Source organism: Triticum aestivum, chromosome 5A (assembly GCF_018294505.1).
Source record: "Triticum aestivum cultivar Chinese Spring chromosome 5A, IWGSC CS RefSeq v2.1, whole genome shotgun sequence".
NCBI lineage: Eukaryota > Viridiplantae > Streptophyta > Magnoliopsida > Poales > Poaceae > Triticum > Triticum aestivum.
This window is the reverse complement of record NC_057806.1, coordinates 63,341,999-63,354,824: the sequence shown is the minus strand read 5'-3', so window position 1 is coordinate 63,354,824 and position 12,826 is coordinate 63,341,999. Positions and strand designations below refer to the sequence as shown.

Genomic DNA, 12,826 nt, shown 5'->3' with positions numbered 1-12,826 from the left:
TTAAGCCCGTCATCATATTCTTGAAATTTGCGATATGTTTTAGCTCGGAGCTCATTAGTCACGCGTCTAGGGAGAGTTGGGGCGCGAAAAGCGCGTTCTGAAAAGGGTGTAAAATTCATGTTGCCGCGGTATAGAGGGAGGGGTGGAAATCGTGGTAAACTCATCTTCGTAGTTGAGCGAGAGAGTAAGTTGTATAGGGTGTTATCCATTATTAGGCGACGGTTGTAATGTTCGTAAGAATGTACAACCGTCTTTATAGTGGACGTGGCAGTGGGAAGCATAAGGGATGAAGCCGGGGGTAACATGTCGAATGCGACCATACCAGCACTAAAGCACCGGATCCCATCAGAACTCCGAAGTTAAGCGTGCTTTGGCGAGAGTGGTACTAGGATGGGTCACCTCCTGGGAAGTCCTCGAGTTGCATTCGCTTTTTAATTATTTTTTTGCGCCCCGTGAGAAACAGAACGTACATGCGCGATATATATTAACCCCGTTATCTTATTTTTGACGTTTGCGATTTGTTTTAGCTCGGAGCTCATTAGTCACGCGTCTTTGAGAGTTGGGGCGCGAAAAGCGCGTTCTGAGAGGGGTGTAAAATACGTGTTGCTGCGGTATAGAGGGACGGGTGGAAATCGTGGTAAACTCGCTTCGTAGTTGAGCGAGAGAGTAAGTAGTATAGGGCATTAGCCATTATTAGGCTACGGTTGTAATGGTAGTAAGAATGTATAGCCATCTTTGTAGCGGACGTGGGAGTGGGAAGCATAAGGGATGAAGCCGGGGTTAACTTGTCAGATGCGATCTTACCCGCACTAAAGCACCAGATCCCATTAGAACTCCGAAGTTAAGCGTGCTTGGGCGAAAGTAGTACTAGGATGGGTGACCTCTTGGGAAGTCCTCGTGTTGCATTCCCTTATTAATTTTTTTTGCGCCCCGTGAGAAACAGAACGCACGTGTGCGGTATATATTGAGCCCGTCATTATATTTTTGACATTTGCGATATGTTTTAGCTCGGAGCTCATTAGTCATGCGTCTAGGGAGAGTTGGGGCGCGAAAATCGCGTTCTGAAAGGGGTGTAAAATACGTGTTGCTGCGGTATAGAGGGAGGGGTGGAAATTGTGGTAAACTCGTCTTCGTAGTTGAGCGAGAGAGTAATTAGTATAGGCATTATCCATTACTAGGCGACTGTTGTAATGGTAGTAAGAATGTACACCCGTCTTTGTAGCGGACGTGGGAGTGGGAAGTATAAGGGATGAAGCTAGGGGTAACATGTTGGATGCGATCATACCAGCACTAAAGCATCGGATCCCATCAGAACTCTGAAGTGAAGCGTGCTTGGGTGAGAGTACTACTAGGATGGGTGACCTCCTGGGAAGTCCTCCTGTTGCATTGCCTTTTTAATTATTTTTTGCGCCCCGTGAAAAACAGAACGCACGTGCGCGATATGTATTAAGCCCGTCATCTTAGTTTTGACATTTGCGATATGTTTTACCTTGGAGCTCATTAGTCACGCGTCTAGGGGCAGTTGGGGCGCAAAAAACGCGTTCTGAAAGGGGTGTAAAATAATTGTTGCTGCGGTATAGAGGGCGGGATGGAAATGATGGTAAACTCGTCTTCGTAGTTGAGCGAGAGAGTAAATAGTATAGGGCATTATCTATTACTAGGCGACGGTTGTAATGGTAGTAAGAATATATAGCCGTCTTTGTAGCATACGTGGGAGTGGGAAGTATAAGGGATGAAGCCGGGGGTAACATGTCGGACGCGATCATACCAGCACTAAAGCACCGAATCCCATAGTTAAGCGTGCTTGGGCAAGAGTAGTACTAGGATGGGTGACCTCCTGGGAAGTCTTCGTGTTGCATTCCCTTTTTAATTATTTTTTTGCGCCCCGTGAGAAATAGAACGCACGAACACGATATATATTAAGCCCGTCATCATATTGTTGACATTTGCGATATGTTTTAGCTCGGAGCTCATTAGTCACGCGTCTAGGGAGAGTTGGGGCGCGAAAAGCGCGTTCTAAAAGGGGTGTAAAACTCATGTTGCTGCGGTATAGAGGGAGGGGTGGAAATCGTGGTAAACTCGTCTTCGTAGTTGAGCGAGAGAGTAAGTAGTATAGGGAATTATCCATTATTAGGCGACGCTTGTAATGGTAGTAAGAATGTACAACCGTCTTTATAGCGGACGTGGGAGTGGGAAACATAAGGGATGAAGCCGGGGGTAACATGTCGGATGCGATCATACAAGCACTAAAGCATCGGATCCCATCAGAACTCTAAAGTTAAGAATGCTTGGGCGAGAGTAGGACTAGGATGGGTGACCTCCTGGGAAGTCCTCGAGTTGCATTCCCTTTTTAACTATTTTTTTGCGCCCCGTGAGAAACAGAACGTACATGCGCGATATATATTAAGCCCGTCATCATATTTTTGACATTTGCGATATGTTTTAGCTCGGAGCTCATTAGTCACGCGTCTAGGGAGAGTTGGGGCGCGAAAAGCACGTTCTGAAAGGGGTGTAAAATACGTGTTGCTGCGGTATAGAGGGAGGGGTGGAAATCGTGGTAAACTCGTCTTCATAGTTGAGCGAGAGAGTAAGTAGTATCGGGCATTATCCATTATTAGGCGACGGTTGTAATGGTAGTTAGAATGTACAGCCGTCTTTGTAGCGGACGTGGGAGTGGGAAGCATAAGAGATGAAGCCGGGGGTAACATGTCGGATGCGATCATACCAGCACTAAAGCACTGTATCCCATCAGAACACTCAAGTTAATCGTGCCTGGGCGAGAGTAGTACTAGGATGGGTGACCTCCTGGGAAGTCCTCATATTGCATTCCCTTTTTAATTATTTTTTACGCCCCGTGAGAAACAGAACGCACATGCGCGATATATATTAAGCCCGTCATCATATTTTTGACATTTGCGATATGTTTTAGCTCGGAGCTCAGTAGTCACGCGTCTAGGAGAGTTGGGGCGCAAAAAGTGCGTTCTGAAAGGGGTGTAAAATTCGTGTTGCTGCGGTATAGAGGGAGGGGTGGAAATCGTGATAAATTCGTCTTCGTAGTTGAGCGAGAGAGTAAGTAGTATAGGGCATTATCCATTATTAGGGGACGGTTGTAATGGTAGTATGAATGTACAGCCGTCTTTGTAGCGGACGTGGGAGTGGGAAGCATAAGGGATGAAGACAGGGGTAACATGTCGGATGCGATCATACCAGCACTAAAGCACCGGATCCCATTAGAACTCCGAAGTTAAGCGTGCTTAGGCGAGAGTAGTACTAGGATGGGTGACCTTATTTTTTTGCGCCCCATGAGAAAAAGAACGCATGTGTGTGATATATATTAAGCCCCTCATCTTATTTTTGACATTTGCGATATGTTTTAGCTCGGAGCACATTAGTCACGCGTCTAGGGGGATTTGGGGCGCAAAAAGCGCGTTCTGAAAGGGGTGTAAAATACTTGTTGCCGCGGTATAGAGGGAGGGATGGTAATCGTGGTAAACTCGTCTTCGTAGTTGAGCGAGAGAGTAAGTAGTATAGGGAATTATCCATTACTAGGCGACGGTTGTAATGGTAGTAAGAATGTACAGCCGTCATTGTAACGGACGTGGGAGTGGGAAGCATAAGGGATGAAGTCTGGGGTAACATGTTGGATGCGATCATACCAGCACTAAAGCACCAGAACCCATCAGAACTCTGAAGTTAAGCGTGCTTGGGCGAGAGTAGTACTAGGATGGGTGACCACCGGGGAAGTCCTTGTGTTGCACTCCCTTTTTAATTATTTTTTTGCGCCTTGTGAGAAACAGAATGTAATTCTTTTTTTGTGCCTCGTGAGAAACAGAATGCACGTGCGCGATATATATTAACCCCGTTATCTTATTTTTGACGTTTGCAATATGTTTTCTCTCGCAGCTCATTACTCCCGCGTCTAGGGGAAGTTGGGGTGCGAAAAGCGTGTTCTGAAAGGGGTGTAAAATACGTGTTGCTGCGATATAGAGGGAGGGGTGGAAACCGTGGTAAACTTGTCTCCGTAGTTGAGCGAGAGAGTAGGTAGTATAGGGCATTATCCATTATTAGGCAACGATTGTAATGGTAGTAAGAATGTACAACCATCTTTATAGCGGACCTATGAGTGGAAAGCATAAGGGATGAAGCCGGGGGTAACATGTCGGATGCGATCATACCAGCACTAAAGCACTGGATCCCATCAGAACTCCGAAGGTAAGTCCTCGTGTTGCATTCCATTTTTAATTGTTATTATGCGCCTCGTGAGAAACAGAACGCACATGCGCGATATATATTAACAGCGTCATCTTATTTTGGACGTTTGCGATATGTTTTACCTCGTAGTTAATTACTCACGCATCTAGGGGGAGTTCGGTCGCGAAAAGCGCTTTTTGAAAGGGGTGTAAAATATGTGTTGCTGCGGTATAGAGGGGGGGATGGAAACCGTGGTAAACTCGCCTCCGTAGTTGAGCGAGAGAGTAAGTAGTATAGGGCATTATCCATTATTAGGCAACTATTGTAATGGTAGTAAGAATGTATAGCCGTCTTTGTAGAGGACCTGGGAGGGGGAAGTATAAGGGACGAAGCAGGGGGTAACATGCCAAATGCGATCATACTAGCACTAAAGCACCAGATCCCATCAGAACTCTGAAATTAAGCATGCTTGGGTGTGAGTAGTACTAGGATGGGTGACCTCCTGGGAAATCCTCATGTTGCACTCCCTTTTTAATTATTTTCTTGTGCCTCGTGAGAAACAGAATGCACATGCACGATATATATTAACCCCGTTATCTTCTTTTTGACGTTTGCGATTTGTTTTAGTTCGCGGCTCATTACTCATGCGTCTAGGGGAGTTGGGGCGCGGAAGCGCGTTCCGAAAGGGGTGTAAAATATGTGTTACCATGGTATAGAGGGAGGGGTGGAAACCGTGGTAAACTCGTCTCCGTAATTCAGCAAGAGAGTAAGTAGTATAGAGCATTATCCATTATTAGGCAATGGTTGTAATGTTAGTAAGAATGTACAACCATCTTTGTAGCGGACCTAGGAGTAGGAAACATAAGGGATGTAGCCGGGGTTAATTTGTCAGATGCGATCATACCCGCACTAAAGCACCAGATCCCATCAGAACTCCGAAGTTAAGCGTGCTTGGGCGATAGTAGTACTAGGATGGGTGACCTCTTGGGAAGTCCTCGTGTTGCATTCCCTTTTTAATTTTTTTTGCGCCCCGTGAGAAACAGAACGCACATGTGCGGTATATATTGAGCCCGTCATCATATTTTTGACATTTGCGATATGTTTTAGCTCGGAGCTCATTAGTCATGCGTCTAGGGAGAGTTGGGGCGTGAAAATCGAGTTCTGAAAGGGGTGTAAAATACGTGTTGCTGCAGTATAGAGGGAGGGGTGGAAATCGTGGTAAACTCGTCTTCGTAGTTGAGCGAGAGAGTAAGTAGTATAGGGCATTATCCATTACTAGGCGACTGTTGTAATGGTAGTAAGAATGTACACCCGTCTTTGTAGCGGACGTGGGAGTGGGAAGTATAAGGGATGAAGCCAGGGGTAACATGTTGGATGTGATCATACCAGCACTAAAGCATCGGATCCTATCAGAACTTTGAAGTTAAGCGTGCTTGGGTGAGAGTACTACTAGGATGGATGACCTCCTGGGAAGTCCTCGTGTTGCATTCCCTTTTTAATTATTTTTTGCGCCCCGTGAAAAACAGAACGCACATGCGCGATATGTATTAAGCCCGTCATCTTATTTTTGACATTTGCGATATGTTTTACCTCGGAGCTCATTAGTCACGCGTCTAGGGGGAGTTGGGGCGCAAAAAGCGCGTTCTGAAAGGGGTGTAAAATAATTGTTGCTGCGGTATAGAGGGTGGGATGGAAATCGTGGTAAACTCGTCTTCGTACTTGAGCGAGAAAGTAAATAGTATAGGGCATTATCTCTTACTAGGCGACGGTTGTAATGGTAGTAAGAATATATAGCCGTCTTTGTAGCGGACGTGGGAGTGGGAAGTATAAGGGATGAAGCCGGGGGTAACATGTCGGACGCGATCATACCAGCACTAAAGCACCGGATCCTATAGTTAAGCGTGCTTGGGCGAGAGTAGTACTAGGATGGGTGATCTCCTGGGAAGTCTTCGTGTTGCATTCCCTTTTTAATTATTTTTTTGCGCCCCGTGAGAAATAGAACGCACGTACACGATATATATTAAGCCCGTCATCATATTGTTGACATTTGCGATATGTTTTAGCTCGGAGCTCATTAGTCACGCATCTAGGGAGAGTTCGGGCGCGAAAAGCGCGTTCTAAAAGGGGTGTAAAACTCGTGTTGCTGCGGTGTAGAGGGAGGGGTGGAAATCGTGGTAAACTCGTCTTCATAGTTGAGCGAGAGAGTAAGTAGTATAGGGCATTATTCATTATTAGGCGACGGTTGTAATGGTAGTTAGAATGTACAACCGTCTTTGTAGCGGACGTGGGAGTGGGAAGCATAAGAGATGAAGCCGGGGGTAACATGTCGGATGCGATCATACCAGCAGTAAAGCACTGTATCCCATCAGAACACCGAAGTTAATCGTGCTTAGGCGAGAGTAGTACTAGGATGGGTGACCTCCTGGGAAGTCCTCGTGTTGCATTCCCTTTTTAATTATTTTTTTACGCCCCGTGAGAAACAGAACGCACATGCTCGATATATGTTAAGCCCATCAACATATTTTTGACATTTGCGATATGTTTTAGCTCGGAGCTCATTAGTCACGCGTCTAGGAGAGTTGGGGCGCGAAAAGCGCGTTCTGAAAGGGGTGTAAAATACGTGTTGCTGCGGTATAGAGGGAGGGTGGAAATCGTGGTAAACTCTTCTTCGTAGTTGAGCGAGAGAGTAAGTAGTGTAGGGCATTATCCGTTATTAGGCGACGGTTGTAATGGTAGTAAGAATGTACAACCGTCTTTGTAACAGACGTGGGAGTGGGAAGCATAAGGGATGAAGTCGGGGGTAACATGTTGGATGCGATCATACCAGCACTAAAGCACCGGATCCCATTAGAACTCCGAAGTTAAGCGTGCTTAGGCGAGAGTAGTACTAGGATGGGTGACCTTATTTTTTTGCGCCCCATGAGAAAAAGAACGCACGTGCGTGATGTATATTAAGCCCGTCATCTTCTTTTTGACATTTGCGATATGTTTTAGCTCGGAACTCATTAGTCACGCATCTAGGGGGATTTGGGGCGCAAAAAGCACGTTCTGAAAGGTGTGTAAAATACTTGTTGTTGCGGTATAGAGGGAGGGATGGTAATTGTGGTAAACTCGTCTTCGTAGTTGAGCGAGAGAGTAATTAGTATTGGGAATTATCCATTACTAGGCGACGGTTGTAATGGTAGTAAGAATGTACAGCCGTCATTGTAACGGACGTGGGAGTGGGAAGCATAAGGGATGAAGTCCGGGGTAACATGTTGGATGCGATCATACCAGCACTAAAGCACCAGAACACATCAGAACTCTGAAGTTAGGCGTGCTTGGGCGAGAGTAGTACTAGGATGGGTGACCTCCGGGGAAGTCCTTGTGTTGCACTCCCTTTTTAATTATTTTTTGCGCCTCGTGAGAAACAGAACGTAATTCTTTTATTGTGCCTCATGAGAAACAGAATGCACGTGCGCAATATATATTAACCCCGTTATCTTATTTTTGACGTTTGCAATATGTTTTCGCTCGCAGCTCATTACTCACGCGTCTAGGGGAAGTTGGGGTGCGAAAAGCGTGTTCTGAAAGGGGTGTAAAATACGTGTTGCTGCGGTATAGAGGGAGGGGTGGAAACTGTGGTAAACTTGTCTCCGTAGTTGAGCGAGAGAGTAAGTAGTATAGGGCATTATTCATTATTAGGCAACGATTGTAATGGTAGTAAGAATGTACAACTATCTTTATAGCGGACCTATGAGTGGGAAGCATAAGGGTAACATGTCGGATGCCATCATACCAGCACTAAAGAACTGGATCCCATCAGAATTCCGAAGGGAAGTCCTCGTGTTGCATTCCCTTTTTAATTATTATTATGCGCCTCGTAAGAAACAGAACGCACGTGCGCGATATATATTAACACTGTCATCTTATTTTGGACGTTTGCGATATGTTTTACCTCGTAGTTAATTACTCACGCATCTAGGGGGAGTTCGGTCGTGAAAAGCGCTTTTTGAAAGGGGTGTAAAATATGTGTTGCGGCGGTATAGAGGGAGGGATGGAAACCGTGGTAAACTCGCCTTCGTTGTTGAGCGAGAGAGTAAGTAGTATATGGCATTATCCATTATTAGGCAACTATTGTAATGGTAGTAAGAATGTACAGCCGTCTTTGTAGAGGACCTGGGAGTGGGAAGTATAAGGGATGAAGCAGGGGGTAACATGCCGAATGCGATCATACTAGCACTAAAGCACCAGATCCCATCAAAACTCTGAAGTTAAGCATGCTTGGGTGTGAGTAGTACTAGGATGGTTGACCTCCTGGGAAATCCTCATGTTGCACTCCCTTTTTAATTATTTTCTTGTGCCTCGTGAGAAACAGAACGCACATGCATGATATATATTAACCCCGTTATCTTCTTTTTGACGTTTTCGATTTGTTTTAGTTCGCGGCTCATTACTCATGCATCTAGGGGAGTTGGGGCGCCAAAGCGCGTTCCGAAAGGGGTGTAAAATACATGTTACCGTGGTATAGAGGGAGGGGTGGAAACCGTGGTAAACTCGTCTCCGTAATTCAGCAAGAGAGTAAGTAGTATAGAGCATTATCCATTATTAGGCAACGGTTGTAATGTTAGTAAGAACGTACAACCGTCTTTGTAGCGGACCTGGGAGTGGGAAACATAAGGGATGAAGCCGAGGGTAACATGTTGGATGCGATCATACCAGCACTAAAGCATCGGATCCCATTAGAACTCCGAAGTTAAGCGTGCTTGGACGGGAGTAGTACTATGATGGGTGACCTACAGGGAAGTCCTCGTGTTACATTCCCTTTTTAATTAATTTCTTGTGCCTCATGAGAAACAGAACGCACATGCATGATATATATTAACCCCGTTATCTTATTTTTGACATTTGGGATATGTTTTAGCTCGCAGCTCATTTCTCACACGTCTATGGGGAGTTGGGCGCGAAAAGCGCGTTCTGAAAGGGGTGTAAAATAATTGTTGTTGTGCTATAGAGGAAGGGGTGGAAATCCTGGTAAACTCGTCTCTGTAGTTAAGCGAGAGAGTAAGTAGTATAGGGCATTATCCATTATTAGGCAATGGTTGTATTGTTAGTAACAATGTAAAACCATCTTTGTAGAGGACCTGGGAGTAGGAAACATACGGGATGAAGCCGGGGGTAACATATTTGATGCGATCATACCAGCACTAAAGCATCGGATCTCATTAGAACTCCGAAGTTAAGCATGCTTGGACGAGAGTAGTACTAGGATGGGTGACCTCCTAGGAAGTCCTCGTGTTGGATTCCCTTTTTAATTAATTTGTTATGCCTCCTGAGAAGCAGAACGCACATGCACGATATATATTAACCCCGTTATCTTATTTTTGACATTTGGGATATGTTTTAGCTCGCAACTCATTACTCACGCGTCTAGGGGAGTTGAGGCGCGAAAAGCATGTTTTTAAAGGGGTGTAAAATAAGTGTTGCTGCAGTATAGAGGGAGGGGTGGAAACCGTGGTAAACTCATCTCTGTAGTTGAGTGAGAGAGAGTAAGTAGTATAGGGCATTATCCATTATTAGGAAACGGTTCTAATGGTAGTAAGAATGTACAACCGTCTTTGTAGCAGACCTGGGAGTGGGAAGCATAAGCGATGAAGCCGGGGGTAACATGTCAGATGCGATCATACTAGCACTGAAGCACTGGATCCCATCAGAACTCCGAAGTTAGCGTTCTTGTGCGAGAATAGTACTAGGACGGGTGACCTCCTAGGAAGTCCTCGTTGGTTGCATTCCCTTTTTAATTATTATTTTTCGCCTCATGAGAAACAGAACGCACGTGCGTGATATATATTAACCACGTTATCTTATTTTTCCACTCCCTTTAGCTCGCATCTCATTACTCATGCGTCTAGGGGAAGTTGGGGCACGAAAAGTGCATTCTGAAAGGGGTGTAAAATACATGTTGCTGCGGTATAGAGGGAGGGGTGGAAACCGTGGTAAACTCGTCTTTGTAGGCGAAGGTTGTAATGGTAGTAAGAATGTACAGTCGTCTTTGTAGCGGACCTGGGAGTGGGAAGCATAAGGGATGAAGCAGGGGGTAACATGTCGGATGCGATCATACCAGCACTAAAGAACCGGATCCCATCAGAACTCCGAAGTTAAGCGTGCTTGGGCGAGACTAGTACTAGGATGGGTGACCTCCTGGGAAGTCCTCGTGTTGCATTCCCTTTTTAATTATTTTTTTGCACCCCGTTAGAAAAAGAATGCACGTGCGCGATATATATTAAGCCCGGCATCATATGTTTGACATTTGCGATATGTTTTAGCTCGGAGCTCATTAGTCACGCGTCAAGGGAGAGTTGGGCCGCGAAAAGCGCGTTCAGAAAGGGGTGTAAAATACGTGTTGCTGCGGTATAGTGGTAGGGGTGGAAATTGTGGTAAACTCGTCTTCGTAGTTGAGCGAGAGAGTAAGTAGTATAGGGTGTCGTGGTTCTAAGTCTGACAGTAATGTATGGGGGTAGGTATGGAGAGGCAAGATCTTAGCTATGGAGAAGTTGTAAGCACGCGAGGTTTACGAGTTCAGGCCCTTCTCGGAGGAAGTAATAGCCCTACATCTCGGAGCTCGGAGGCGGTCGAATGGATTATGCGTGTACGAATTACAGGGGTGCGAACCCTTTACACTGAGGAGGGGGGTGGCTTATATAGAGTTCGCCGGACCCCTCCGGCCCTCAGTTATGCAGGGTTTTAAATACATTAAGGTCGGGCGTTACTGGTAACGCCCTTAATAAAGTGCTATGATGACCATAAAAGCTACTTAATAACTAACCGTTAGCGTGCGGAGTGCCTTTAGGTCTCCTGGCCGTCGAGTGGTTTGGTCTTGGTCGAGTGTCTTCGAGTCTGTCGAGTGGAACACCTCCAAGTCGATTGAAAGGTTATTTCTTCTAGAGATGTCCTTGGGCAGGGCAGTTTGGACAAGTCCATGACCCTACCCTAGGTACATAGCTTCATCATTAGCCCCCGAATGGATCGAGGTTTGAGTGGGGAAGGAGTTGAGAATTTCCCCGACTCATTTTTCATGCCATGAGCATATCTGGTTTCGAATCAATGAACCTGAGTGATGACAGCAACTTCCTTTTCAGTCGCCTTGATGCATTCTTAGTTTTTTGTCGAGTGAGTTTCTTTACTTGAAAGGCTCCGAGTGACGGTGTGGAGGAGATCTTCTGTCTGACAAGTTGTTCCGCTGCCCGCAGATTTCACGAGATCCGAATTTTGGGAATCGCGCGGGACGGGGGAGGTCGCAGTAATCGGATGGGATAGGGCGGAGCCTCCTCAATCCCCGCGCCACCTATTTCTCCACGTATCGCGCGCGCGATTGCTACGGGATTTGACAGGACCGCCCGGGCCTACCAGTCAACCACTCGGAAGCGGCCTCATATAAGGCGTCGGACCGGGGTCTCTCGAACAGTGCGTCCTCTTTATCTCTTCTCCTCCTCAGGCTCCTTCGTCGCGCTCGCTCTCGCCCCAGCGCCACCGCTCCGTACGCGTCTTGCCGGTGACGATGGGGAAGGAGAAGACGGTGGCTCTGGAGCGGGTAAAGAAGGCGACGGCGAGGTCGAAGGGGAAGGTGACCAGTCGGGGCGGATCCTCCTCGCGAACCGGCCTGCCGAAGGGCTGGATCTAGGGCGACTGGATCCGCTCAACAATCACCCAAGAAGACCTCGACAACCTAGCCGAAGGAGGGCTGATCCCCTATGAATCGGCACGGCTTCCGGGGAAGGAATCCGAGCCGCAACCTCGGGAGGGTGAGCGCGTTCTCCTTGCCACCCACGTCGACCGTGGATTTTCCTTGCCTCCTCACCCTTTCTTTCGGGGATTTCTGAACTTCTTTGGGGCACAACTCCACCACTTCACTCCCAACACAATCGTTTATCTCACCGCTTTCGTTTCTTTGTGTGAGAATTTCCTGGGTTGTCGGCCTCACTGGGGCCTTTTCAAGCACATTTTCACTTGTCGCTCCCAGACGGTGAAAAAGGCTAATTCGAGTGACAAGAGGACTCAAGTGATTCAGATGTGTGGGGGTCTTGGTGTTCAGATGAGAGGGAAAAGTTCCTTTCCGGCCATGATTCTTCCCGACTCGGTTCGCGGATGGCAGTCGACCTGGTTTTACTGTAAAGACCAGTCGACGCCAGGGCAGTCGACTGGCCTCCCTCCCTTTACCATGGACCGAGTGAGGAAACCCTCCCCTTTGAAGGTGCTCCCGGAGGAGAAGGCGCAGGTGAGGGTGCTGGTCGAGCGAGTGGTCCAGCTTATCCATGACGGGGTCACCGGTATGGATCTCTTGGAGGTCTTCCTTCAGCGGCGCATCCAGCCTCTTCAAGCCCGAGACCATCCGATGTGGATGTATTCAGGTCTTGAAGACTCCACTCGGATTCACCCGGAGGAGGTCGATGACGACACACTGGAGAAGTGGCTGTCGGGCATGACCGGAAGAAAGGACAACCCCAGGGGAGCCAAGAGAGTTCCTCCATTCGACCAGTCCCATGTACCAGAGAAGGTTTGATTCTGAGCTTTTGCTTGTAATCTGAATTCACTCGCGCAGCTGCCTATACTGCATCGACTGACTTTGTTCTCCCTGCTTTCTTTCAGGCCATTATTG

The 12,826-nt window shown here is 47.0% G+C and overlaps 15 non-coding genes and 5 pseudogenes across 15 annotated transcripts; all 20 read left to right on the top strand.

Moving 5' to 3' along the window:
- Positions 1-308: 308 nt before the first annotated feature.
- Positions 309-427, top strand: LOC123108803 (5S ribosomal RNA). The gene has a single exon (XR_006452132.1). It is a non-coding gene; the product is annotated as a 5S ribosomal RNA (ribosomal RNA).
- A 363-nt stretch (positions 428-790) lies between these two features.
- Positions 791-909, top strand: LOC123108857 (5S ribosomal RNA). The gene has a single exon (XR_006452196.1). It is a non-coding gene; the product is annotated as a 5S ribosomal RNA (ribosomal RNA).
- Positions 910-1,271: 362 nt separating this feature from the next.
- Positions 1,272-1,390, top strand: LOC123108972 (5S ribosomal RNA). Its single transcript, XR_006452315.1, has one exon. It is a non-coding gene; the product is annotated as a 5S ribosomal RNA (ribosomal RNA).
- A 364-nt stretch (positions 1,391-1,754) lies between these two features.
- LOC123109065 (uncharacterized) lies at positions 1,755-1,862 on the top strand (annotated as a pseudogene).
- Positions 1,863-2,227: 365 nt separating this feature from the next.
- LOC123109013 (5S ribosomal RNA) lies at positions 2,228-2,346 on the top strand. Its single transcript, XR_006452353.1, has one exon. It is a non-coding gene; the product is annotated as a 5S ribosomal RNA (ribosomal RNA).
- A 365-nt stretch (positions 2,347-2,711) lies between these two features.
- Positions 2,712-2,830, top strand: LOC123109015 (5S ribosomal RNA). The gene has a single exon (XR_006452355.1). It is a non-coding gene; the product is annotated as a 5S ribosomal RNA (ribosomal RNA).
- A 363-nt stretch (positions 2,831-3,193) lies between these two features.
- LOC123109076 (uncharacterized) lies at positions 3,194-3,329 on the top strand (annotated as a pseudogene).
- A 313-nt stretch (positions 3,330-3,642) lies between these two features.
- LOC123108771 (5S ribosomal RNA) lies at positions 3,643-3,761 on the top strand. The gene has a single exon (XR_006452096.1). It is a non-coding gene; the product is annotated as a 5S ribosomal RNA (ribosomal RNA).
- Positions 3,762-4,599: 838 nt separating this feature from the next.
- On the top strand, positions 4,600-4,718 carry LOC123108939 (5S ribosomal RNA). Its single transcript, XR_006452283.1, has one exon. It is a non-coding gene; the product is annotated as a 5S ribosomal RNA (ribosomal RNA).
- A 363-nt stretch (positions 4,719-5,081) lies between these two features.
- On the top strand, positions 5,082-5,200 carry LOC123108796 (5S ribosomal RNA). Its single transcript, XR_006452124.1, has one exon. It is a non-coding gene; the product is annotated as a 5S ribosomal RNA (ribosomal RNA).
- Positions 5,201-5,563: 363 nt separating this feature from the next.
- LOC123108999 (5S ribosomal RNA) lies at positions 5,564-5,682 on the top strand. Its single transcript, XR_006452340.1, has one exon. It is a non-coding gene; the product is annotated as a 5S ribosomal RNA (ribosomal RNA).
- Positions 5,683-6,046: 364 nt separating this feature from the next.
- On the top strand, positions 6,047-6,154 carry LOC123109062 (uncharacterized; annotated as a pseudogene).
- Positions 6,155-6,519: 365 nt separating this feature from the next.
- On the top strand, positions 6,520-6,638 carry LOC123109002 (5S ribosomal RNA). The gene has a single exon (XR_006452343.1). It is a non-coding gene; the product is annotated as a 5S ribosomal RNA (ribosomal RNA).
- Positions 6,639-7,001: 363 nt separating this feature from the next.
- Positions 7,002-7,137, top strand: LOC123109074 (uncharacterized; annotated as a pseudogene).
- Positions 7,138-7,450: 313 nt separating this feature from the next.
- On the top strand, positions 7,451-7,569 carry LOC123108942 (5S ribosomal RNA). Its single transcript, XR_006452286.1, has one exon. It is a non-coding gene; the product is annotated as a 5S ribosomal RNA (ribosomal RNA).
- An 824-nt stretch (positions 7,570-8,393) lies between these two features.
- Positions 8,394-8,512, top strand: LOC123108953 (5S ribosomal RNA). The gene has a single exon (XR_006452296.1). It is a non-coding gene; the product is annotated as a 5S ribosomal RNA (ribosomal RNA).
- A 363-nt stretch (positions 8,513-8,875) lies between these two features.
- On the top strand, positions 8,876-8,994 carry LOC123108859 (5S ribosomal RNA). The gene has a single exon (XR_006452198.1). It is a non-coding gene; the product is annotated as a 5S ribosomal RNA (ribosomal RNA).
- Positions 8,995-9,358: 364 nt separating this feature from the next.
- LOC123108991 (5S ribosomal RNA) lies at positions 9,359-9,477 on the top strand. Its single transcript, XR_006452332.1, has one exon. It is a non-coding gene; the product is annotated as a 5S ribosomal RNA (ribosomal RNA).
- Positions 9,478-9,843: 366 nt separating this feature from the next.
- Positions 9,844-9,963, top strand: LOC123109050 (uncharacterized; annotated as a pseudogene).
- A 314-nt stretch (positions 9,964-10,277) lies between these two features.
- LOC123109723 (5S ribosomal RNA) lies at positions 10,278-10,396 on the top strand. Its single transcript, XR_006452964.1, has one exon. It is a non-coding gene; the product is annotated as a 5S ribosomal RNA (ribosomal RNA).
- Positions 10,397-12,826: the final 2,430 nt, after the last annotated feature.